Source organism: Lepisma saccharinum, chromosome 4, assembly GCF_977018435.1.
Source record: "Lepisma saccharinum chromosome 4, izLepSacc3.1, whole genome shotgun sequence".
Taxonomy (NCBI): domain Eukaryota; kingdom Metazoa; phylum Arthropoda; class Insecta; order Zygentoma; family Lepismatidae; genus Lepisma; species Lepisma saccharinum.
The window spans coordinates 110,494,966-110,521,042 of NC_139232.1; the positions used below are offsets into that span (position 1 = coordinate 110,494,966).

The 26,077-nt window shown below is 40.4% G+C and overlaps 1 protein-coding gene across 1 annotated transcript in view; it reads left to right on the forward strand.

Moving 5' to 3' along the window:
• Positions 1–2,306: 2,306 nt before the first annotated feature.
• Positions 2,307–26,077, forward strand: part of LOC145986754 (putative peptidoglycan muropeptide transporter SLC46) — a 76,315-nt gene continuing 52,544 nt past the window's right edge. The window contains exon 1 of the mRNA XM_083121136.1: positions 2,307–2,426. The gene's annotated coding sequence lies outside the window, so the exon portion shown is untranslated. The remainder of the gene's footprint in view (positions 2,427–26,077) is intronic.

Sequence of the window (26,077 nt, forward strand, 5' to 3'; positions counted from 1 at the left end):
TAACAATTGAAAATCGAGAAAAAACAAGGCCGATGCGTCATTCCTACGCGTTATTATTTACGAAGGTGTGCGCGCCATGTTGTGTGTGAGGCAAACGGAAAGGTAGGAGGAAGAAGTAGTCGTAAGGTGAAAAATTGCTCTTACTTTCATCAAACCAACGTCAATACACGTTCAGGAGTGTTCCGCGAAGCAGATACGTAAGTTTGAATGTCAAAATTTTGGCAAAAGAGAAGCCGGACGCGCAATTATGTAGGAAGGTGTACTCGCGATATTGTGTCTCAGGCAAGGGAAAACACCTACCAGAAAGACGTTCTGGTAATGTGAAAAATTGCAATTAATTTCATCAAAACAACGTTAATACACCTTCAGGAATGTTCCGCGAAGCAGATACGTAAGTATCAATGTCAAAAATTGACGAAACCAAAAAAATAGAGGTGTCCGAAGGATAGTAAATTTTTACCGAAATATTTTTTCCAACACGTTCAATTTCATATTAGCTAATAATGGAAAACAAGCAAACAAACTGTATGGTAAAAATCTGATATTCCCTGGACACATATAACTTCTTCGTTTTGTCAATTCTTGACATTTGTACCTACCACGTTTTTTTGATCAAAGTAATTGCAATTTTTTTTTTTAAAAAAAAGTGTTTTTGTAACTGACGAATGTACGTTTCCGCAAATGGTTTGTAGGGCTATGTGTCAATGGTTCGTGGGGCTAAGCGAGAATGGTGTGTGGGGCTATGCACATTTTTTCGAAACCAATTTTTAACTATTGTAACCTATACGTGACCCTACCTAACCTAACCTTACCGGAAATGGTTCGTGGGGATATGAGTCAATGGTTGAATTTCCGCTATGAAACATTCCCACATCACATAAAACACCTTCCAGATGTTAGACAAGTACACATCTGTCACTCGTTTATTTTCTTACTTTTAGCATTGATACTTACCTATTCTGCATCGCGGAAGATTCTTCAAGGTGAGCTTATGCCATTTTCCATAAAATAGTGTCAACTTTTCATATTACAAGTAATTATTTGTCTTCCTTGTTAGGCTTGGGTAACAGACCATATCGCATGCACTCGTCATGGATCATCGTGCGTTGTGCGATTTGGAGTGGGTATGCAGTGTTTCAACCTTCTTAATAAAAAAAAAAAATACCTACTTTCGTGTTTATTGTCATCATAAACCATTGACGGATAGCCCCAAAAACCATCCACGATAGCCCCACGAACCATTGATGGATAGCCCAAAAAAACATTCACGATAACTCCACGGACCATTTCCGGCAAGGTTAGGTTAGGTTTGGTTAGGTAAGCATAGTTAAAAAAAAAATTAAAAGAATTCTCGTAAAAAAAGGCACGTCTGGAAACCCTGCCGAGATCGCGTGACTTTCGACGCTCGCGCCATCTGCACGTACATAATGGAAACAAAGGCCTAATGTTACAGAAGATGCAAGTTCCTTATGTAACAACTGATTATTTATTGTTCTGCAGCATTCTATGGTGACATTTTTAGTTTCCGTGAAAGAAAATACCTTCAAGAACCTCGACAATGATGCAGAAAGTGATTTCAGTAAGTAGTTTCTCCTGTAAATTTGAAGAAATCCGTTCGGGCTATAATAGACAGTTACCATTGGTTGAATTTCCGCTATGAAACATTCCCACATCACATAAAACACCTTCCACATGTCAGACAATGCTATAGGAACTTATTACCGTAAGTAGTTTATTCTGTAAAAATGAAATCTGTCCGGGGAATATCAGATTAGTACCACAATTACCAACTGTATTTTTGAAGACAGAATATGCATGTCGAACATTATTCGTTTTGTACATATGACACGTATAACTTTCATTTACAACATATATTTTAATCACAAAGCATTTTCAAATGTTCGTACACATACATTTCCACACATTCAAAGAACTATAACCAACAACTTGCTGGCCCATAACGTATATCTATCTACCTCCGTGATTATGAACAACGATTGCTGAAACCACGTGACCTAGTCACCAACCATCTGCACTGCGAGTTGTGCACTTGCGTTACAGCGCCTTGGCTAATCTTTGGCCTTGGCGCTGTACTTGCGTGCTTCTGTTCTTGGCGCTTTCGAACTGTACTACAATAGGTGATGTCACTTCCGCCAAGACTATACTTCAAGTATTGTACTTTTCAGACAGTTGCCCCCTCTCTGCTCGTCTGACTTCAAAATGCAAGGTTGCCCCGGTGTCGTGTGATAAGGGAGTCCAGTACGATCGAAGTTCGTCTATTTGCCACCAGATGTAGCACGTCTTCAGTTACGAAAACAGCTGATCAAGGTTATCACAATTATGTTTATTTGTGCAAACCTTTGTTACGTATCTCTGGTATTTACGAGTTTGTGAATCGACGATGTTACGATACTACCAATGATCTGGTAAGTTTATTTGCTTTTTTCTTGCTGTTTCAAAACATGTAAACAGGCAAGGCACGTCATTTCGGCTAATTGCATGTCTGTCAGTTATTCAGGTGGATTATGTAATCTTGGAAGAGCACGATTTTTTTTATTTGTTTGTTTGTGGTATCTGTAACGTGATGTTAAAGGGCCAAAGTAAAGTTCATGCAAATGTTCAGATTACGAAATGTTGAAGACGCTATTAACCGAACAAATATAAAGCATTATTTTGTACAGAGGGATGCGTAAATAATATCAGGATAAGTGTCCAATTTCTATTTTCACTTATTTATTAACGGTTTCGTGTTTTTAAGGAATGGAGTAATTGCTACAGTGCCGTGACAGAGGGTGCCAGCCTTTTAGCTGGTTCTTTATGAGTAAAACGAAGAAAGTGAATACGACAATGGACAATTTGACTGATACTATTAATGCATTCCACTCTACACGAACGCAGCGAGATCTCAATGTATTGACGCAGTGTGTAACGATGACCATGACTATTCGGCCATGGAGGCCGGCGTGTACTCCTTGGTAGAGCTGTTTACAGTGGTTGCTCTCTGGTAGTTGCATAATGAATCAACTGAAGGAATTCCAACGTTATTTTTTCTATTGTTTCATTACACACTAATTTGCAAGGTGTCCCGGGTTCGATATAAAAAGCAATGTTCGCAAAGTGTTTTTGTTTGACTTTTACTTACATTTTAGGGCTGTGTTCACAAAATTTTGATCGTGTTCGTCACCGGTGGGAATTATAGTGCATATATATAGTGCATCTCCGTCAGCGCCGCCCGCCACGCTTCTCCCGATCTCTCAACTCAAGGAATATAGAAGTATTATAGGAAGAGCATTCCGAGACACGGAGCTCTCCCATTGGCCAGAAGCCGCAACGAGCTCTGACGTGACCAAGGGGATCTGTCAAGGGGCGAGGCTCGCGTAGCAATGGAAGCTTACGGGAAATATTTTCATTTTTAATTGTCCATATCTTTTTTCTATTAACCATTTGCAGCAGAATAATAAGCAAAACGCAAGGAATAAGACCTAGGCAATAATATGAAGAAGTTTACAGCACGCAATTACAATAAATGGCGTTATGCAAATCAAACAAAAAAGTAATCACGACTATCCTCTTATATCGCCCCTACATTGAAATCTGAAGTTGCGTATGGGTAAATAAATACAATTTTACGTATTAAATATTTCGTTACCACACCAATACTTATTATCCTTCATACCTTCAAATTTTCACAGATGTTTGTTATTAATAATTTGTTCATTATAATTTATATATCTAGTATACATAGGATGTCGCTGTCGCTGTTGTTATATGACGTCGCTTTTCTACGTATTTAGGGTAACCGCAACAATAAAAATGAATGATGAAATGATAAACTTGATGGGCTAGATGAGTGTGGCAAGCACTGGTGTACGCAGGGGGGCTTAAGGGGCTCCAGCCCGCCGAAATTCTTAGAAAAAAAAATCAAATGAAGACAGTAATGAAGTAAAAAAAAACAACTTTAAAATGACCCCCAATAACTATTTTTATGTTTGAATAACTTTTAAAACGAAGGATTAAAATGGTAATTGGAGCTCGTATCTAATGAAAATAGAACAGCGACAAAGGGATATCAGCGAAATTGATTTTCGGCGATACATTCTATGAACCAATCTCATTCTGTTCAGTAAAGGTTAGATTCATGGCACTGAACCCGTGTACAATTTGAATTGAATTAACATAATCCTTGAGTGAGGTGGAAATGGGTTTTGGATATTTTCTTTTTGTAGATGTGAAAATCTTTAACTGGTGATGCAAACATGCTTTCGCTTACATTAAAGTTTACACTATGGTAAAATTGCAGAAATATTCTACCTAAACTGATTTGTGTTTAAAAAACCGTAACATCAAAATATGTTTTTTAGAAATTAATAAATAAATAATACATGGATAAAATGCAATGTCGTGGGACAGCGTAATCCCTTAATAAATTCAAGGAAACTCGTGCCAGCTCGATGGCGAATCTGGTCAACCCCGTGTTCGACTTTGAATCCCATCACTGAAGTTCCCGACTTGGAGTCGCGTCGTGGTCATTGATGTTCTTTGTGCCTGCCCTTTCATCAATTTTATGTGATCAACACTCATCGCCGCGATTAACCAAAAGTGGTAAAAAAGCGACGTCAAATAACAAATACATGAACAATAGGCCTGGCCTCTGTCTTGGTTTAGCAATGTGATTTGTTAATCACTATACGGTGGAGGCCGAGGCGGAAATAAATATCAGTAAGAATAAAAATTCATTACAACTTACCCTTCCTGGAGACTTATGATTTTGAAGACGATGCTACCCACTGTCGTCTTTTTCTCGCTGCACTTGCTTCCATGGACTTGAGTTTCATTAGTTTATTCAAATGTCGAATTCTAATAAAAGATCTTGTTCTGACATACAGGGAAATAATCTTTTCGTTAACTTTAGGAAATTTTGACTGAAGTACTGTCTTTAGAGTGTCCATAACTTTATGTTACTTGGAAACAGTTGACCCATGGAAGGATGCAAACATAATCTCAAATTGAATAACTTTTTCCATATCCGAACCACTACGTGCCTCCACCGGGTACCGAACCGGAATCCCTCGATTATAAGGCGATGACGCCACCACTACGCCATCGGGGAGGCCCTCAAAGTAGAAATAGATGTGGTGCCAGATTCCTTAAAGCCCCAATTGGTACACTCTGCAACAGCACAAGAATGTTTACCTTTGGCACGCTTATTAATGGTACAGACACCGAATACACGTAATACGACCTAAAATTACTCGCTTTAATATTCAAGACAAACAGCACAAGCACTTCTGTAAACGAATACCTGATCGCTACTACTGGACCTGCAGATTTTTCCAGTAGCGGCTCGTGCCTAAAATAACAGGTGAAGAAGTATATTTATAGGCAATGAAAACAAATAGTAAGTGCCAGTGCCCCCCCCCCCCAATTTAAAACGTCTTTTTTGTCTTCATCCGTCCATCTGGAAAATGGTGTCTGCAACAAATTACACATTAAGTCATTTACTGGGTTCATTGTAGAAACCACAGCTCAACACATGAACACAACACACGATAGGAAACGCGAAACACACACGCGGAACAAGATCTCGCGAGAACGCGAAGATTTTGCCACAAGCACTGGATGCGATGTTTTCTCCGACGAGAGAACTGCTTCATCTAGAAGGCGACACCCGTTCAAGGCCAACGCTAGGTGACGTCACCGTTGCCATGACAACCGGCTAAGTTTTCCGCAACCTAGCGGTGTTTGCTCTTGGGTTGGGACGAACTCAATACGTGCGTAGCGCCGAGCGGCGTGTTATTTGAGTATTATCGTGTGCGTTCTGCTGGGAAATAGTTTAATTTAACAAGCAAATGAAAAATGTCAATATTAATTTGAAAATTAGGTGAAAACATCTGCACTTGTTGCACTTGGCCAGCCGCCACTGGATTTTTCTGACATCTGGGAGAAATCTGTGCCTCGAAGTTGGCTTATACCGAACAATGAAAGCCATGTCGCTTTCCGAAACTGGAAGCAATTACTTTACATTTGAATGTTCCCAACTGAAGGTATGAACTCCCTCGGTGTACGTCAAATCGTCTATCGTATATCCCTTACCTGGAGGAATCGCTAGCGTAACGCTCTATGAACTCAGAAGCGAACCTTGGTTGAGGCATGGGTGTGTATCATTGTGTCTTATCTATTTCATCTTTCATTTTTATTTCATTGCCCTAGTTTGTTCTATATGTCAAAAAGCGACGTGAAATAATAAAACAGAGTGATTGAATTGGCGTTTTAAGTCCAGTTTATGTACATTGAGGCTAATTGTACCTACAGTTTAAAGTGGGATCCGAACCACTACGTGCCTCCACCGGGTACCGAACCCGGGATCCCTCGATTATATGGCGATGACGCCACCACTACGCCATCCGGGAGGCTCTCAAACTAGAAATAGATGAGAACGTTAATTGGTTCAGTAACGATCTCGCTACCCAGCGAAGGTTTAAGGCTCGAGTCCCGCCTGGACATTGTGTCCCTTTGCAGGTGTCCATCTATTTCCTCTATTTATTACTCATTCTCTCCTCTCTCCTTCCAATTAGGTAAAAGTTACAGGAAAGCAACCCAAAAATAAGAAAAAAATATTTGCCTCGTAATGACGCAATTTGACAAGGACGACCGCAAGATTTCTTCACAGGTGAGGCAGCAGTGCTCAAAGATGGAAAGGTTTTGGAATGTTATCTCTCTAGTTAAGAATATCCTCTTAAAGAAAATTCCCCCACTAGGATAAATTGCATAGACATCCTCCACCCACTGCATTTTGTCTATGATTTTGCAATATACTCGTACTTATTATGTTATGCAGCAGTAACTTCAATTAATTCTTGTCAACAATAAGTCGCCCCTGCAAGGAAGTTGCTGGAATTCTACTGCTGGAAATTTTTAAAATACAACACTACCTGAATATATGTAGAATATATTGACATAATTTGATGCATGTTTCTTCCGTATATATAAAAAAACACTACGTGTTAAATAAAAATTAAATAAGAAGGATACTGTTATAGACATTCGTATTATTGAAACTGGTGCCAATATTTGCATTCATACGGCTTAGACGTTTATTATTGCGTAACTGTAACTTCATAATAATGATAGTTTATTCACACGCACACAACACCGAAATTTTGGAGCTCATACCACTGCATTTTGCATACTAGTGACTAGCGAGGCTCTGGCGTCTGGACTCGTGGCCATTATAATCCTCGGTGGGGCTCGTATTGTGTTGTCCTTAAATGTTTATGATTGTCCCTTCATCCGCCTCATCTTATCACGATTCATCATCATCTTTGCTATTAGCCAGAAGTAGCAGAAAAACGAAATAATAATAAATCAATACGTATGTATGTGTCGTTCATTTAAAGACGAATTTCTACTGGGTTGATCGCTACTATGAGGATGAATGATGAACTAATGAGTGGAGAATGAGACAAGCATTGCTTTTTGCCTTACTATGGTTCAAACTGGGGCCTCTGGCTTCCTAAAGCGTTTTGCTGTCATGGAGAGCCGTTATATACATGTAGAGGGACTTACTTAATCCTTTCCGTTCAATCTTACTCTCTCGATCTTGTTGCAGTTATGTCCACGCTATAATTAATTAAGTTAGTAAACTATTTGCATGAAAATATGCGCACGAGACTCTACTCCCACCCCCCCTCCAGCACACACAGGCATTTAAAATTGTTTCACTTTACGATTTTTCGGGTGTTCTATCTATTGTGCTCGTCTCAACATGAGACTCTCATGTAATAATCATTTAACTTCATTGCTGTGTCTCGTAATCAAGGGGTCCCGGGGTCGATACCCTGTGAAGGCACATGGTGGTTCGGATTCCACTTTAACCTGTAGGTCCAGTCTCGATTAGCCTTACTGTGCATAAAGTGGACTTAAAACACCAAATCAACTAATCAACCAACCAACCAACTTTATTGCTGCGTGTAGAAGTGTAAACAAATAGTGTTAAAGAACCAAAGACATTGATTCCCTTTTTGCTGAATTCAGCATGAATTTGTTCGTTTGCCATCCTCAGTTAACTTGAGAAGGTACGGGAAAGCAGTGAAGAAGAACTACATGTTATAAACATTGCTTCCCAAGAGTTATAATCGCCTCTATGAGGCGATAAACTTGTATGATTTTACATGTTATTAAGCGGCCCGCAGCTGAGGGATCCCCTTTTTGACGTCACTCTAGCAGAAGACCTTCACGTGCCGCCGTAGCGCGGGAAGCCGGAATAGCACCCCCTGCTCTCAACTGAAGATCGAAATGAACGCACGGTACATTATGCACGGGTAGCTGACGGATAGCCCCACGAATGGGGCTAATGGCTGGTTCTGGGAGGGGCTAAGGGCTTACCTAACTACGCCTATGCGTTCACTTCGTGGACAAGCACACATTTCGCGTTAATTCGCGAATATTTCATCCTTGGGGATGTAGTTATTTGCAGAATGTTAAAAATTGCAGTTTCTTCACATTTTTCATTTTCACTCAACTCGAAAGTTCAATGTCCCTACCTATAACGTTCTCTATTATAATTATATTTTTGTTTGCATTGAATTTTGACATAAAATTATATTTTCGCTTCGTGATTTCATTCTATAAACGAATTGTCCACTTTATGTACAGAAAGGCTAATCTGGACTGGACTCACAGTTTAAGATGGGATCCGAACCTCTGTGCATTAGCCTACCCTGGGACATTCTATAAATGAATACTGCATATTAACTAATTTTTGATTGAAATACTTGAACACTATTTTTAGATAGTACCTTGCTTAGAATATGATTTCCGTAATTTTGGAAATTTTTAAGTATGTCAAAACTTTTCATGAAGTCAAGATAAATGAAGTTAAGCGCTTATTTGAAAGCATCAGCGTCGTATAAACTCGTAATAAACAGCACACAAACAATTATTTTCATCTGCTGCGGGTCCTCGGGTACCCCTCACTAGGGCCGGCTCTGCCGGGGATGATGCGCCAAAGAAGGAATCGACAATTTGTTTTTATGTCTCTGACTTAGTATTGCCCACGAGACGGGACAGCCTTTCTAAAATTCGAGACGGGACGAGACTGACCACCTGTCTCGTCTTGTTTTCGCGACGGGAAGAGACGGCTCCTGAAAAGTTTCCTCTCGTCTCGAAAGTCTCGAAAAAATATAAACAAAATAACTAAACAATTGCAAATATTTATTTATTCGGAATAAAGCATTTTATTTGGAAACCCAAAACAGCTTCTATTACATGAATAAAGATCTGCAAGATTCTCCCCTCGAAAAATCCTAATTCGTCACACGTTGTCCGTAACGAATTTGCCCAGACTTTAGCCTCGCATCCCAACTATCTTAACTTGCAAAATCCCTGTATCTTCCTTCTGAAATTTCCTCAGAATACCTTAAATCTGGCAACTATCTGCTACCCCAAGAGCTCTCTTCCATTCATTCTTGCGCAAAACGATCCGGATGTAGTCACTGCCATTGTTTACTACGGCCCTGTTCCAGCCATACTGGCGACAATCGTCATAAAATTTCTAGCCTAAACAGATCCTTCTTTCATTTGCGACCCTCTTCTCAAAATTCACAGCAGCTTCGAGTGCTGATTGCAAACTCCAAAGATTTCGCACTAAAAACCTAGGTAAAGGTAAAGTTCCAAGTGCATGTAACACAGTGCCATGAAGGCACATTTAAGGGATGTGGGGGGAAAGGTCATTTTGGAGGCGAAGTGATCAGCATCACACTCCGGCCGCTTTTGCCCTTTAGGATTGCCCGCATGCACCCATTGATATGAGGCTGTTGAGCCCCGGAGCTGCTTTATGCGGGGAAGTAGTGCAACCAGCCCGGTTCTGCGCCCGAAAATGGCGCTCGGTGGCGCTCGCCTTAATGGATTTGTCTTGTAAGGCATGAGCGCCATTTTCTCGCAGTGTTGCCAACTGCTTACTCGAAAAAATCACCAAGGTTTTTTTTTTTGGTATAACCTAACCTAAAGCAAGGAGCTGGCAATCTTGCTTGAGAGTTCTGCAACCGAAAATGGGACTCGCAGTGTTGCCAACATCTTACTCGAAAAAAATCACCAAGGTTTTTGTCTTGGTCTAACCTAACCTAAAGCAAGGAGCTGGCAATCTTGCTTGAGGCTTGAGTTACAGTGCATAAAGCAATTTTTGGCAACCTACTGGTACTTTTACCATGGCCTTTTACAAAAGAGAGAGGAGAGAGGAGAGAGAGAGAGAGAGAGAGAGAGAGAGAGAGAGAGAGAGAGAGAGAATTAAACAACCGACAGCCTACCTACAGCCTTTTTCTTCTTGGTCTAACCTTGCCTAAAGCAAGGAGCTGGCAACTTTGCTTGAGGCTTGAGTTACAGTGCATAAAGCAAAGTTGCCAACCTACTGGTACTTTTACCATGGCTTTTTACAAAAGAGAGAGGAGAGTGGGAAGAGTTAAACAACCGACAGTTTACCTACAGCCTTTTTCTTCTTGGTCTAACCTAGCCTAAAGCAAGGAGCTGGCAACCTTGCTTGAGGCTTGAGTTACAGTGCATAAAGCAATTTTTGGTAACCTACTGGTACTTTTACCATGGCCTTTTACAAAAAAAAGAGAGGAGAGAGAGAGAGAGAGAGAGAATTAAACAACCGACAGCCTACCTACAGCCTTTTTCTTCTTGGTCTAACCTAGCCTAAAACTACTATTTTTTTTAGGCTTAGCCAATTTATATACTGGCGTAACATACACGCACTAAACAAGGAGAGCCCGGGGCACTGCCGTAAAAGAGAGAGAGAGATTTATGGCTGGCAACAGTAACAAGCGAATGCGCCATATCGTAATTTTCCAACTCCGTATATCGGGATCTTTGTAAACCTTTTTCTCTTTCGGGGGAACGATGTGCCACACACACACATACACACACACACACACACGCGCGTGCGCGCGCTTGGCCCCTATAACTCCGCCAGGAGTACGTGGTGCCCAACCAAAAAAGTAAAGGTTTTCTCGTACGGCCTTCGAACGTAAAATTGATTGACGTGGGGGCGAATCTCTTCGGGGATGTTCTTCAATTCGTATATTTGCCTGTACATACTATTTATTATTAATTTAGCTGTGTTCTGTTTGGCGTCTATTTCGAGCAGTTTGCCCCGGCGGCAAAGTTTTATTGTTCTTAAATTTTTTGATTTTTTTTACGCAAGGCCATAATTTTACGTATGCACGTGACATTAAACGTGTTCTATGAGAAATACACGTGAAGATCAGCTTCCGTGCAGCGGGTGTGGGATTCGTGACGCCGCGATAAACATCAACTTCCGTGCCGGGTGGGAAACACAAACATCGCTTGTTCTGCAATGCTTTGCTGAAATAGTAATACAAGAAATACAAGTTGAGTTTGTGCCCTCGAACCTGGTCCGCGTGCAACACGCTCTGGCAGTATGTTGAGACGATTGTTTGCACGAGTCTGTTTTTCAGAAACACACGTCTCTCACAAGCATCGAATCCTGGACGTTGTACTGCAACAGATCGTCTATCTTGTTTTTCTCGTAGAGCGTCTGCACGGTTTTGCCCTCGGGCATTATCTTCTCTCCCAAATTGAAATAGACCCAAATAGAGAGTTCACAAACCGAAAGTAAAGCTCAGTGGGGCTTGCCTTAATGGTTTGTTTTTGTAAGGCATAAGACCTATTTTCTTGCAGTGTTGCCAACACTTTACTCGAAAAAATCACCAAGGTTTTTTTCTTGGTCTAACCTAGCCTAAAGCAAGGAGCTGGCAATTTTGCTTGAGGCTTGAGTTACAGTGCATAAAGCAAGGTTGCCAACCTACTGGTACTTTTACCATAGCTTTTTACAAAAGAGAGAGGAGAAAGAAAAAAAGAGAGAATTAAACAACCGACAGCCTACCTACAGCCTTTTTCTTCTTGGTCTAACCTAACCTAAAGCAAGGAGCTGGCAACTTTGCTTGAGGCTTGTCTTACAGTACATAAATCAATTTTTGCCAACCTATACATACTGGGCAAGGAGAGCCGGCACTGCCGTAAAAGAGAGAGATGGGTGGATGGTAATATAGTATGTGTGTGCGTGTGTGTGTATAATATGTAGCATTATTAACTAGAGAGTGTTGGCAAACCGCCTACAACTAAAAAAATAGAGATGCCAACGTTGCTGTAAGATAAAGAGAGAGAGACCTATAGCTGGCAACAGTAACAAGCGAATGCACCTTATCGTAATTTTCCAAGTCCCCGGGGGGACCAAATGTTTATATATTGTGATCTTTGTAAACCTCTCTCGGGGGAATGATGTGCCACATGCGTGCGTGCCTCTTATTATTTCTGTATTGTGACGCAAACAAACAAATAATAATTGTTGTTTTTTAGGATACCTGGCCTCTATAACCTTGCCAGGAGTGCGTGGTGGGGTGGGTGAAGTCAGATTCAAAGAGAATGCCACGTGATCATTTTGATTCAATAGCTCCGTCTAGTTCGCTGCACTTTTTGACTGCACTCACGCGTCTAGTTGGTTACACGGTGCAACATACCTTGTTGATTTTGGGTGTCATGTAGTGTATTTGGTGTCTGCACCACGTCTTGGAGAGGTGTAATATGTGGTGTGGTGTATGACCACGTGGTGAGTGGTTAACTAATCAAATGAATGTTTAAAGCAGCAGACAGGTATTTGTTGAATCTTCTGAACTTGAACACTGCTATTCGTCTACTTGGTTGAACGTTATTTTCTTTCACCAGCCTGACACCGGGATACACCTGCACTGCATCTAATGTCAAAGAAGTGCAGCGTACTAGACGAGGATATTAAATTGCTCTGTTGTAAATGAGATGCATGATGTTCTCTTGTAAGTTGTTAATATGAATTGATGTTACTGTGAAGAAACTGAAGGCAGAATAATGCCAACGCTATCTGGACTCGCTTAGTTAATTCAAGATAGTCGCGACAAACGTAAACGGGCTGTGCAGGACTTGGAAAATTTTTTCGATTGATGAAAATTTGGTTCTATGATGATGACCTATACTAAATTTTTGGTATGGGAGGACGGAGGATACCGAGACTCGACCAACACACTAAACCCCATACCTCTCTATGGCTACATGTTCGGAAGTTACGAGTGATTAAAAGTTTTGGGAGGGTGTGTGCAAACATCCCTTACCCTTGAACTCAGGACCACCAAACTTTGGCATACATTGGTCAACCATGATAACCTATGTTTATTTTGTTAGGAGCCAATGCTAGCGCATGTCTCTACGATGATCCTATCGAAAAGAAATTGACAATTGGCCCACCCTTGACCTCCAAATTTCGTACACGTACTCTACATCACCAAAATCGACAAGGGGGTCGACCCTATCTTCTACACAACTCTGACGTGTACGTCCTGTTTCGCGAAGAGACGACAACCTTCCACAGCTGTTTGTATTATATTACATCAGATATTATATTGCATGAGTGAGTTGGCTGTGTGTATAAAGAATAGTTTCAGACATGGATGCGAATATAATGCCATGATAATTAGCTGCTGTCCAAAGTTATTGCATAACTTAAAATATTTATATATAAAAAAGGATATTTATTGTACTGTGTTTTCTAGCGAAGGTATTATTGTAAACGATATTGTTTGTAAATGTGGAAAGTTAGAAACTCAATCCCCGACCTATCAATGATAAAAAATTCATCACGGACAACAACCAAAGAAAGGGTGTGCACGTCACAAAAGCATTGTCATATGGACTGACGATTATTATTTTTTTTAAAAAAAAACAGACCTAGTTACGATGGGTTATAACCTGTGCTGTCTTGCAATTGTTTTTGCTTATTTCAATGTCAGCGAGCGTGATATGAAACATGCATGCGAAGAAGGGAGGGAGATCATAACAAAATAATTCACACTTCGATTTCATTACTTTCGCTAGTCATGTTTCACCTCCTATCTAGAAGGATACTGGATGCTATTTTATTTGAAGATGGCTAAAAGCGAGGGAAGGAGAGAAATGTTACTTTTTACCTTTTTGCCTGTGTGTGACGAAAATAGTTTTACATGCATACGGCTGTATCGTGATCTGCTTGAATCATCATCACGTCTGTGAGTTTTCAGTATTGCTGAATATATTTACATATCAACCAACGGTTATGAATTGCGTAGAAATTGGTTTTTGTTAACGGTCCAGTGGCGAAGTTGGAAACAGAGAGCGGCCACATCAGACAGGTGCTCCTGGTATCTAAATAATGCCCCCTCTTACAGAAAAAAATGGAGTGTTAGAAAGGAAAGATGTTATACCCGAATGAACGGGGAGTCTCGAGCATCTTCCAATCCTCATCTTCGCGTTCAGCTAACGAGGAAAAAAGAAACTTTACATATGGGGGACTCAACAGCTGCTGTACGGTATTGTCCATGGATGTTAAAACTTTTGTTGTTTTTTTTGACACGTATATATATTATTATTTTTTTAACAGAGGAAGAAAGTCCGTGCTTCGGAAAACGCGATGATGTGCGTAATGATATCTTCTGTCTCCTGCATAGACTTGCGCCAATCTACTGTGTACCGTCTTCTTCCCTGCCTCGCCTCGTGCAGTTCGTCCAACCTCTCGTTCAATTTTTCTTCTGCAGCCGAAAGCAGAATGTTGAGATCACCGCACCTCAGGCCACTGATCTCCCGAAGATGGTCCTTGAGAACCATTTCACAAGGGATGCGAAACTCCGGCGTTGTTCTTGCCATGATTACAAGTTTCCCTACATCCTCACAATCTCTGTTTACTGCGTGTTTAAATATTTTACATAGTAGCTCGGGCGGCAAATCAGTTATACGAGACATGTTGTTATTATTATTATTTTTCACTCTATGTTATTTATATACCCCACCCCAATTTTTGTTTCGTGTTCATGGCGATGGTGGTACCCAGTGCGGCGACCCGTTCACCCAGCGATGCGTCTCTGCTCACGAACCTTTCGAAAGCTGCGTGCTCTAACTTTCTGTCTGCTTCGTGACGTGCATCCAGATCCGTCTGCGTGGTGTTGTAAGCGATGTCGTGATTTTCCAAACGTTTTCCAAAATTCCAAAACAGTTAGTACGCGACAACGCTAATTTCATATGTTTGTTTCGTCAAGATCACACCAACCTCAAGCACGCGTACGATGACTACGTAGGCGGAGACATGAACTACAATCAATTTTCGGAACGCTGCTGCTCTACTTGCTGGAACGGTGACGATTTCGGATTCGCGACGATCGACATGACGAGGAAACCCAACGACGGAAAATACAAAATCAACGACTTTCTAAACGTTGCAACGTTGTGAGAAACAACGTTTATTTATATAACAACGTTCGTTGAAACGTATTGTCACGATTAGTCGAACATGTCGCGAAAGGCAAAATAAAAAAAATAACTCCCAAATTCAAAATCGACCAAACAAAAGATAGTGAAAAAAACAAACATGGAACCTTACAACATCCATTCAATAATCGACATTTTGCTGAAATGTCTCAGGCGTTCGCTGGATGATCATGAAAAATTACATTTCTAAAATTGCAGGGAGAAGAAATGATAATCTAGAAGTCTCGATTGTGATAACAGAAGAGATGGACGCGACGAAAAAACAAAAAAAAAACATAAAGAGATTAATCGATGCGGACAAGATAAACGATGATCTAATCAATAACATTACAGCATTAAGTGCCATGCATTCTTTCCTCGTTCGTAATAAAATTTAACAAATTATAAAAAAGATAGCAATCCAACTTGTCATTTGACCTCCTTAGTGAAGCATGTTATAAAAAATATATATATATTGAAAGTTTCCAGTTTGTTTTATTTCGCGATTCATCCTCATAACTTAGGAGGCACAGGCTTGTATACATTCCATCTTTCGTTCGGAGGGACAAGGTAAACCGAGCACCTAACCAACCATTCAATGATAATAATATTCATGAATTTTTGTTTTGAATTGAGAAAGTAAAAAAATGATCACCTCCTTTAAATATCACATCTACTCTAAAGCATTCATTCGCTGTTCATATTTTCCGTCCTTGAATTCGAATGTATGTTTTGTCTAACAATTGATTAAATTAAGTACCGAACATTATCGAAAAGCAATTCTGAAAACATTATACTGAAATATTAACATTATAATAAGTGTCCTTCCATAGCCGTTTCAGTCTTCAAACTGCTTCCAACACTGCTTCTGCATACTTTTCAATAAAATCAATTTACCGTACGCCCTGACCCTTTGCAGATTAACGAAAAATCGTCTAAAGTTTGAAGTTGTGACCCTTCTCTATACCGTTGCAAGCTTTTTTGTGGTTATTCAAAGTACCTCATTTTCGCATATTCAAATACACACCAGTGAAGGGAGTTCATGTCTCATTAGTGATTTTAAATTTGTATTTTTGGGACCATGCACACACTTCCTAACATTGTTGCTTTGTAGTCGATGAGTTGTGCGGGTACAGATGTGAAGTAGTTAATAACACACAGACAAGCCCCCCACCATTTCTTTCCGACATAGTTGTTGTTTTGTTACTAGAAAATTGTTATGATTACAGTACACCTGTATCAGTATAGAATAACATAGTGCCATTTTCTGTTTCTGTTGCCAGCAAAAGCAAATCTGCAGGTCACAGGTTCGAGAAACAAGACTTTTTTAAAAATTCTCCTGCGCATAATATGGAGCACCTATAGCGATGATATAATATAGATCGTATTAACAAATATACTTCAAAGTTATGTAATAAGATTTTGGTTTAGTATTTAATCACAGCAGCAAAACAAACTCTCCATTCGCTTCACAACAGAAGTTAAGTGCATTTTGCATACATGAAGAAGCAGAAATTTACGCCCCCCCCCCCCCCCCGAGGTGTGCTGTTGGAAGACTATACAATAAGACGCAGCACCTCATTTTTTACAATAATAAGTAAGCAGTAGAGTAAAAAATCCTCTGTTTTATTTTGATGTAAAGAAAAGTTTTAGTCCATACATTGATCTGATCCCCCTTGTCCAAAATAATAATAATAATAATAATAAGCTCCGGTCTCATCTGGAGATTGCAACACTGATATGTCCGTCTATTCAGAAAAAAAACAAAAGTTTTAACATCCATGGACAATACCGTACAGCAGCTGTTGAGTCCCCCATATGTAAAGTTTCTTTTTTCCTCGTTAGCTGAACGCGAAGATGAGGATTGGAAGATGCTCGAGACTCCCCGTTCATTCGGGTATAACATCTTTCCTTTCTAACACTCCATTTTTTTCTGTAAGAGGGGGCATTATTTAGATACCAGGAGCACCTGTCTGATGTGGCCGCTCTCTGTTTCCAACTTCGCCACTGGACCGTTAACAAAAACCAATTCCTACGCAATTCATAACCGTTGGTTGATATGTAAATATATTCAGCAATACTGAAAACTCACAGACGTGATGATGATTCAAGCAGATCACGATACAGCCGTATGCATGGAAAACTATTTTCGTCACACACAGGCAAAAAAGTAAAAAGTAACATTTCTCTCCTTCCCTCGCTTTTAGCCATCTTCAAATAAAATAGCGTCCAGTATCCTTCTAGATAGGAGGTGAAACATGACTAGCGAAAGTAATGAAATCGAAGTGTGAATTATTTTGTTATGATCTCCCTCCCTTCTTCGCATGCATGTTTCATATCACGCTCGCTGACATTGAAATAAGCAAAAACAATTGCAAGACAGCACAGGTTATAACCCATCGTAACTAGGTCTGTTTTTTTTTAAAAAAATAATAATCGTCAGTCCATGTGACAATACTTTTGTGACGTGCACACCCTTTTTTTTGGTTGTTGTCCGTGATGAAATTTTTTATCATTGATAGGTCGGGGATTGAGTTTCTAACTTTCCACATTTACAAACAATATCGTTTACAATAATACCTTCGCTAGAAAGCACAGTACAATAAATATCCTTTTTTATATATAAATATTTTAAGTTATGCAATAACTTTGGACAGCAGCTAATTATCATGGCATTATATTCGCGTCCATGTCTGAAACTAGTCTTTATACACACAGCCAACTCACTCATGCAATATAATATCTGATGTAATATAATACAAACAGCTGTGGAAGGTTGTCGACTCTTCGCGAAACAGGACGTACACGTCAGAGTTGTGCAGAAAATAGGGTCGACCCCCTTGTCGATTTTGGTGATGTAGAGTACGTGTACGAAATTTGGAGGTCAAGGGTGGGCCAATTGTCAATTTCTTTTCGATAGGATCATCGTAGAGACATGCGCTAGCAAGTCCTGCACAGCCCGTTTACGTTTGTCGCGACTATCTTGAATTAACTAAGCGAGTCCAGATAGCGTTGGCATTATTCCGCCTTCAGTTTCTTCACAGTAACATCAATTCATATTAACAACTTACGAGAGAACATCATGCATCTCATTTACAACAGAGCAATTTAATATCCTCGTCTAGTACGCTGCACTTCTTTGACATTAGATGCAGTGCAGGTGTATCCCGGTGTCAGGCTGGTGAAAGAAAATAACATTCAACCAAGTAGACGAATAGCGGTGTTCAAGTTCAGAAGATTCAACAAATACCTGTCTGCTGCTTTAAACGTTCATTTGATTAGTTAACCACTCACCACGTGGTCATACACCACACCACATATTACACCTCTCCAAGACGTGGTGCAGACACCAAATACACTACATGACACCCAAAATCAACAAGGTATGTTGCACCGTGTAACCAACTAGACGCGTGAGTGCAGTCAAAAAGTGCAGCGAACTAGACGGAGCTATTGAATCAAAATGATCACGTGGCATTCTCTTTGAATCTGACTTCACCCACCCCACCACGCACTCCTGGCAAGGTTATAGAGGCCAGGTATCCTAAAAAACAACAATTATTATTTGTTTGTTTGCGTCACAATACAGAAATAATAAGAGGCACGCACGCATGTGGCACATCATTCCCCCGAGAGAGGTTTACAAAAATCACAATATATAAACATTTGGTCCCCCCCGGGGACTTGGAAAATTACGATAAGGTGCATTCGCTTGTTACTGTTGCCAGCTATAGGTCTCTCTCTCTTTATCTTACAGCAACGTTGGCATCTCTATTTTTTTAGTTGTAGGCGGTTTGCCAACACTCTCTAGTTAATAATGCTACATATTATACACACACACGTACACACATACTATATTACCATCCACCCATCTCTCTCTTTTACGGTAGTGCCGGCTCTCCTTGCCCAGTATGTATAGGTTGGCAAAAATTGATTTATGTACTGTAAGACAAGCCTCAAGCAAAGTTGCCAGCTCCTTGCTTTAGGTTAGGTTAGACCAAGAAGAAAAAGGCTGTAGGTAAGCTGTCGGTTGTTTAATTCTCCCTCTCTCTCTCCTTTCTCCTCTCTCTTTTGTAAAAAGCTATGGTAAAAGTACCAGTAGGTTGGCAACCTTGCTTTATGCACTGTAACTCAAGCCTCAAGCAAAATTGCCAGCTCCTTGCTTTAGGCTAGGTTAGACCAAGAAAAAAACCTTGGTGATTTTTTCGAGTAAAGTGTTGGCAACACTGCAAGAAAATAGGTCTTATGCCTTACAAAAACAAACCATTAAGGCAAGCCCCACCGAGCTTTACTTTCGGTTTGTGAACTCTCTATTTGGGTCTATTTCAATTTGGGAGAGAAGATAATGCCCGAGGGCAAAACCGTGCAGACGCTCTACGAGAAAAACAAGATAGACGATCTGTTGCAGTACAACGTCCAGGATTCGATGCTTGTGAGAGACGTGTGTTTCTGAAAAACAGACTCGTGCAAACAATCGTCTCAACATACTGCCAGAGCGTGTTGCACGCGGACCAGGTTCGAGGGCACAAACTCAACTTGTATTTCTTGTATTACTATTTCAGCAAAGCATTGCAGAACAAGCGATGTTTGTGTTTCCCACCCGGCACGGAAGTTGATGTTTATCGCGGCGTCACGAATCCCACACCCGCTGCACGGAAGCTGATCTTCACGTGTATTTCTCATAGAACACGTTTAATGTCACGTGCATACGTAAAATTATGGCCTTGCGTAAAAAAATCAAAAAATTTAAGAACAATAAAACTTTGCCGCCGGGGCAAACTGCTCGAAATAGACGCCAAACAGAACACAGCTAAATTAATAATAAATAGTATGTACAGGCAAATATACGAATTGAAGAACATCCCCGAAGAGATTCGCCCCCACGTCAATCAATTTTACGTTCGAAGGCCGTACGAGAAAACCTTTACTTTTTTGGTTGGGCACCACGTACTCCTGGCGGAGTTATAGGGGCCAAGCGCGCGCACGCGTGTGTGTGTGTGTGCGTGTATGTGTGTGTGTGGCACATCGCCCCCGAGAGAGGTTTACAAAGGTCACGATATACGGAGTTGGAAAATTACGATATGGCGCATTCGCTTATTACTGTTGCCAGCCATAAATCTCTCTCTCTCTTTTACGGCAGTATATATTTGTTGCCGACTCTCCTTGTTTAGTGTGTGTATGTTACGCCAGTATATAAATTGGCTAAACCTCAAAAAATAGTAGCTTTTGCTAAGTAAAAAAAAAGACTGTAGGTAGACTGTCGGTTGTTTAATTCTCTCTCTCTCTCTCTCTCTCTCCTCTCTCTTTTGTAAAAGGCCATGGTAAAAGTACCAGTAGGTTACCAAAAATTGCTTTATGCACTGTAACTCAAGCCTCAAGCAAAGTTGCCAGCTCCTTGCTTTAGGTTAGGTTAGACCAAGAAAAAAAAGCTGTAGGTAGGCTGTCGGTTGTTTAACTCTTCCCCCTCTCTCTCTCCTCTCTCATTTTTGTAAAAAGCTATGGCAAAAGTACCAGTAGGTTACCAAAAATTGTTTTATGTACTGTAAAACAAGCCTCAAGCAAAGTTGCCAGCTCCTTGCTTTAGGTTAGGTTAGACCAAGAACCTTGGTGATTTTTTTCGAGTAAGATGTTGGCAACACTGCGAGTTTTACTTTCGGTTGCAGAACTCTCAAGCAAGATTGCCAGCTCCTTGCTTTAGGCTAGGTTAGACCCAAAAAAAACCTTGGTGATTTTTTCGAGTAAGCAGTTGGCAACACTGCGAGAAAATGGCGCTCATGCCTTACAAGACAATTCCATTAAGGCGAGCGCCACCGAGCGCCATTCTCGGGCGCAGAACCGGGCTGGTTGCACTACTCGGGGACAATGCGGAATAATTCCGACCTTTATTCACCCACTCCGGGAATCGAACCCGGGTCTCCCGCCTGACAGTCAGACGCCCTAACGACTACACCACCGCGGTTCTGAAAACCTAGTAAAAGCTAGTGCAATTAGATACTATGCTTTGACGTAACGAACATAAAATTGCCTGAAGTCATAGGAGTAATAAGCGACATGCGAGAGCTACAAGTAGCGCTTGGAAATGAACCCACAGTAATGAATGCAGCCTTCCGAACGGAAGCGACTAGACCGGCAAGCGGCACGTGTTGCTTTGTCGCTTCCGTGGCGTTCGGACTGGGCCATTTTTTAAAGCGTGCATTGTGCGCCTCTGTCTGCTGGTAGTGAATTCACAGTGAAAGGTTGCTTATAGCAGGGGGTGCTCGTTCGGCGGCGCAGATCGTATGCGCAGTTGTCCGTGGATGCATGACGTCACCATCGAAACACTCGGCACGGAAAAGGCTGGTTCCTTATGCAAATATTGAGAAATTTGACAACGAATATCTTCTAAAATATAGTAGCAAGGGGAAAGTTACAACTTTTACTGTTAAGATTCATCCTTTCTAATCAATTTATCACAAAGTTGATTCAAATGTGTAAAATGGTTTTCAAGAAATCGTGTTACGAAGGAACCCCTGTTTTGTTCTATCCAGGCTTCCAATGTAAGGAAGTTTTAACTTAAGCGCGTTGGATTTCTTTTTGCTCTATATTTTGAAATAAGATTATTTTGTTCTTGTCAACTGAAATCATGCCTAAATGCTATGGAAAGCTGTGAAAACTATTATCAGAAAACTAACGGAGAAAACTAAAATATCACTGCTTGATTGATATAAAAAAATGCGAGATTGCCCATTTTTGTGAAAAAGGCATTGTGCGAGATCTAAAAGCAGAACTTTATTGTTGACTTGTAGGTAAAATATTAGAAGGTGTACTTGAAAACGAAACATTACGGAGACAGGATGTTCTCTTCGGTTTCTGACTGTTCTGCAGACATTTCGTCGATGTTATAATTTTCTTCTTGTATTTTCTCCTTTTCTTCGAAGAAGGGTTTGACTCTTGTTATGGAAAATGTGTCGATTTTATCCTTTCCTCGGCCGTCCTTGTAGCTTATTCGTACGCTGTTGGCATTTTCCATTTCAAGAACTGTACCATGTATTTTGAAGTAATTTGCGAAGTGCTTAGGTACATTTCGTTTCGGAACTGTGTCTAAAATTAGCATTTTTGTCCAGGTTGAAATTCAACATGCCGTGTGTGTTGGTCTGAGTACTTTTTCTGGGTTTTAAATTTCTTCTGGAGATTTTCCTGTGCTTGTTCACGCATCGCTTGCAATATATCTAGGCGTTCCTTGTTAGAGTGCTGCAACGAATTTGGATCTATTCCTAGCAATGAATCCATCGCATTCTTTGGTTCGTAACCGTACATAAGGTAATGTGGAGAATATCTTGTTCCTGTGTGTACTTCTGAATTTATCGCAAACGTTATGGCCGAGAGATACAGATACCACTGTGCACATTTTTTCATTACATACGGTGATAATTTGAGAGAGATAATTATCTAGGCAAAACGGAGAATGTTCTAAGAGCCTGTTATTGTTAATAGCGCGTATCCAAGGTAGGGATCAGGTGGTTCGAGCCCCCCCCCCCCATTCCCCAAGAAAATTTTTCAGTTTACACTGATAAAATTAGGTTTTTGACTTCTTGAATAATGTGACGATAATTTAAGGAGAGGAATAATTATCGAGACAAGACGGAGAATGTTCTATAACCCTGTTATTGTTAATAGTGCGTATCCAAGGTGGGCATCAGGTGTCTCGAGCCCCCTCCCCCAGGAAATTTTTCAGTTTACACGAGATAAAATTAGGTTTTTGTCTTCTTCAATAATGTGACGATAATTTAAGGAGATAAATAATTATCGAGGCAAGACGGAGAATGTTCTACGGACCCTGTTATTGTTTATAGCGCGTATCCAAGGTGGGGATCGTAACTCGTGGACTCCCCCCACCATGAAAGTTTTCATTTTACACTAGATAAAATTAAGTGTTTTTCTTCTTGAATAATGTGACGATAATTTTAGGAGAGAAATACTTATCAAGGCAAGACGGAGAATGTTCTATAACCCTGTTGTTGATAATATTGCACGCAAACTTTTCTTACGCTTTCGGTGTTGTCGTTGCGAACTTGAACACTATGTATTTTAGAAGAGACTTGTCAGCATTTGGAAGCTGCACAATAAAGGTAGCGCCGCAGGTAGGGCGATTCGGATTCATTGTAATTTTTTAATCTCTGTAAAGCGCGAGAGGGAACATTCTTAAAAAAGAGGAGTCGAACTACTGGCAATATTTACGAATCGTGATATCTGCAAAACGTTCTAGAATATAATGAGGATATTAATACGCGGCTTCAATTTCCCGGTTGATCTGTACAACAGAATAGGTGGAGACTTCAGAGGTAAGTGTGACAATTCATAGAGTCGATTAGTGATCAGTCAGTGTCCATTGGTTGCTTTATAAGATCTAGTGATTCGAAAATGAAATGGACTAAATACCGTAAAGTAACGAAGTCTCCCACTAGTTCCAGTTCGGTCCCAAAGCTAAAAACATTGACGACAGCGGAACTTCGAGTAGTGCTACGAGTAGTTCGGGTGGAAAGACGAAGAGATCGAAGGCCTCTCTCTCTAAAGTGAATATTTCGGCAGTATCGGGCTGGGCATTGGAGCGATTTATTAAAAAATAAATAAGCTGCACAGATCAACTGAAAATCAAAGTTTTGAGTGATGATTTGGTTGTGCCAGGACCAAATTTTGTGTATGCAGTCCGAGAATTTCATGGCATAAAAAAATACTTTTGTTTAAGGCTACTGGGTTCGACACACACTCAACAGACAATTTTGGACACTTGCGAGTGCTTAGGCATGAATATGAACAATTTGGTGGGTTTCGGCTTTTATAAGAGCTGCAAACATGGGGGACAAGACTCATTAGTGGTGTTCAGGCTCGAATGAGAGAGAAATATTCGTGAACTGTCTGATTCCAGTTCCCTGCACACAGTTTGAATCTTGCGTTGTCGAGTGGATTGTGCATTCCATGCATGTGTAACACCTTCGTAAAAACACTTCTGGTACATAGATGTTTTGATGCCTTTTGAGAAGAAATGGACAAACATACATACTGAGATGGTTCCGGCACACAATATTAATGCATGGAAACAGAGGAGTTGAGTGGTAGAAAATGTCCCGATTTCACGTTCTGATTAAAATGAGAGATAGTTGCTCCCCATTCTTTTGCCTCCACACTATCACACTATGGCCTCTTAATGCTTGTCTCCTTGTCCCCCCCCCCCCACACACACACACATTTTGGAACCCAATTGCCACCACTGGCCTTAAACATACAATTGTGATACCCCTTTAAAAAATGGTGTTCAGCCGCCGCTCCGAAAGGAATTCATGGATACGTGCCTGCTGCTTCCCGTAAAATATCACTGCACTCTCCACGTTTCTCTTCTGTCTTTTCTTTGGCGCCGTCAATAGCTTCAACACGTTGTTTTTTTATATATATATTTGTCACATATTTGTTTTAATTAGTATTCTGCTCGTTCCGCCACCTGAACGCAGCAACTACGGCTCAAAGGGCAGTGTAGTTACACCGGAAGAAGGCTCGGAAATGGCAGGCATCAGAAGTTAACTCATCCAAATTAAATTAAACAGGTATGTGCTCTCTCTAAATTTAAATCATAGTTCACAAATAATTTGATTAAAAGTTTTAAAAGTAAAAGTATCTGTTTTATTTAATATCGTATTAATTGGTGCATTCTTCTCCAGCATAACAACCATAGGCAGTGACCACACTACGGGGGGGGGGGGGGGGAGGGCAGGAACGCCCCCCAATTCTCGTTCGACAATTTCTCTCTCTCTCTCATCTGCCCCCAGTAAACCGACAAAATAAATAAATGAATGAATGATCTTTTAGCCAAAATGTTCATTTTTGTGTCGTATGTAACGGAATAATAAAAATGATTGCCCCGGAAAATATGATTTACCCCTCCATCTTTACTATTGCGCCGTCACTAGCTACAACATATTTTGATTTCTATTGTTCCCACATATTTATTTTAATTTTAGTATTGTGAATCATATTCCACTGTGTTACCTCACGTAGCCACTCCCCCCCCCCCCCACACACGTACGACTTCAGTTGTAAGTTTTAGACTAAGCTTGTCAAATATCCACTTATATCTTTGTATTCTTGAGCCATTTAAAAAAAAATCATTTCGCCCCTTCTTCTGGACTATTTCATAGGAATGTTTTCCCATTGGAAGCCCCTTTGCAGATCGAGATCCGGGGCTATAGCCTTCCCAAGCTAGCGTCCCCTCCAAATACTCTCTTGGCCTCATAAAAGACAAATATATGTATTTCTACGAAATATTAATTTGACTTGGCAGTTTCTCTTTTCGAACAGGAATAAGTTTTAAATTTTAATAGCTTTAAATTTACACTATCAATTTTGAGTAAAGGTTTTGCGTAACCCTAAAAGTACATTTAGAGATTGCAAGGTCAACTCTCGATATTTCAGATATATTAATAATTTTCATCACAACGTCTTGTAATAATTATTTGTTACTTCAATAACCTCCTCGCAAATGTTTCTCGCATATTGAAACATAGATGCCAATTTCTGTTTATTTCCTTGTAATGCTGACCTCCGTGGCGAAGTGGTTAGCACAACGCTTTACGATGCCAAGGGCCCCCAGGTTCGAATCCCCGCCCGGGCATGGGTCTACTTTCCTTTCTTCAATTTCATCATATCATCACGCATCCTCATCTTTGCGATTAGCCATATGTGACAGATAGCGAAGTAAAATAAACTAAGCCTATTAATCAATTAT